Raw genomic sequence first — 2184 nt, forward strand, 5'->3', positions numbered from 1 at the left:
TCCCATCGCTCGTGGTTCGACTGGAACACCACGTTCAAACCCACTTAAATCTTGATAACATGCCATTGTAGCAGCAGTAACCTATCTAACAACTGCGCCAGGTACTTGTGGTCTTGTACTGACGTTGCCGACCGCAGCGCCATATTCTGCCTGTTAAAATATCTCTGTATTTAAATACACATGCTTAAGTCAGTTTCTTTGGCAATTCAGTGTGAGATGAACATTAACAAATGCAAAACAAGGATAATCTAATACATTCAAATTAAATCAAGCGATACTGAGGAAACTGGATTAGGAAACAAGACGCTAGAAGATGTGAATGAGGTTTGCTACTTGGGCAATAAAATAACAGGGGCTATAATATGTATACTGCCAATGAGAAGAAAAGCTTTTGTGAGGAAGAGAAATTTTTTAAGACCAAATATAGATTTATATGTTAGGATCTCTTTTGGGATGGTTTTTGCCTGGAGGGTAGCCTTGTATGGAAGTGAAATGTGTACTATAAACCCTTCAGTCAAGAAGAGAAGAGAAGCGTTTGAAATGTAGTGCTACAGAATAATGCTGAAGATTAGATAGGTAGATCATGTAACCAATGAGGAGGTACTAAATAGAATTGGGAAGAAAAGAAGTTTGTGCCACAACTTGACTGAAAGAAATTGATAAGACACATTCTGAGACATTATTGAATCACCAGTGACATATTGGAAGGAAGTGTGGAAGCTAAAAATTGTAGATACCTAGAGATGAATACAGTAGGCAGGTTCAAAAGGATGTAAGCTGCAATATTCATCTGGAGATGACTTTCACAGGATAGAGTAACGTGGACAGCTGCACCGAACCAATCTTCGTACCAACTAGGAGGTAGTTCCATAACGTATTCAAGAAGTTGCAGTTTTAATGTCTAGCAGTCTACTTTTTTCTAACATATCAAGTTTTGTTGAAAAATTTTTAAAAAATGTTTTTTATGTTTTCGCATAGTCCAATTTCGTCAGTGTGTGGTTGTCGTGCGGAATGCAAGAAATATGTACCAACACATTTTTCTAAAGAAAAATTTTTTTAACAAAATCTTTCTTCCTCAGTTTCTAATATAGCTACTAGCACAGTACCCTCTGGCATTAGCACCCTCGGTTATATGCGACGTCTAAATTGCATCGAAACATTTTTCCCACAGCTTTACCCGCGGCTTCGCCTGTATACAGATACGTCACATATGTTTCACGTTTACATACATATTTCACATATATTTAACACATTCCACAGATACTTATTCATATGTTTTATATGCATGTGCGCCGGCCGTTGCGACCTAGTGGTTCTAGGCGCATAAGTCTGGAACCGCGCGTCCGCTACGCTCACAGGTTCGAATCCTGCCTCGGGCATGGATGTGTGTGATGTCCTTAGGTTAGTTTGGTTTAAATAGTTGTAAGTTCTAGGGGACTGATGACCTCAGATGTTAAGTCCCATAGCGCTAAGAGCCATTTGAACCATTCTTTTTTTTCATATGCATGTACAGTGAACGTTTACCTATCATTTCATCTTAATCCTGAGGAAACTGTGTGGTTTCTGCCATTTTACGCCATGCAATTCCAGAGTAAACGTTAAGCACAAGTGTGCTATTTAGTCGTGTTGCTTAATCTTTGGCCCCGAAACATGCTAACAAAATTATCTGCTCTTCAGTGCTCATTCTCGAGCCATGGTGGCGCACTAAACAGCATATTTTCGCTTCATATCTTTAAAATTTCCACGTCAGATAAATACATTCTTCTTATTCGCACCTCCACCCATCGGGGTTGTGGAGCTTTCTCACTCCCACAATACTTTTATATAAATAAGCCATGTACACTTGGCGGTCCGAAACAGTTTGGATAGCTTGTAAACGTGTTGTAGGTTAGGTTGTGTTAAGAAATAGATTTAAGGAAAAAAATCGATATGTTGCACCGTTTCTGATTTAATTAGCATCGAAGTTACCCGGCCAGGTCGTTATGCACACAAATTAAAATTGTCTGTCAAGGAGAGTGTCTCCAAACGGGATCTTCCTTTGGTTTCCTCGTACCGCTCAAACGTAACTTTTGCTCACCTACCTTAAATCTATCACCTCCAAAAAAAGACACATTTTTCATTTCACTAGTAATGAGCATTTGAACAGTGGTTTAAATTGAGAGATTTGCCGAAGCAACCGAAGAA

The sequence above is a fragment of the Schistocerca gregaria genome, chromosome 4 (assembly GCF_023897955.1).
Source record: "Schistocerca gregaria isolate iqSchGreg1 chromosome 4, iqSchGreg1.2, whole genome shotgun sequence".
NCBI lineage: Eukaryota > Metazoa > Arthropoda > Insecta > Orthoptera > Acrididae > Schistocerca > Schistocerca gregaria.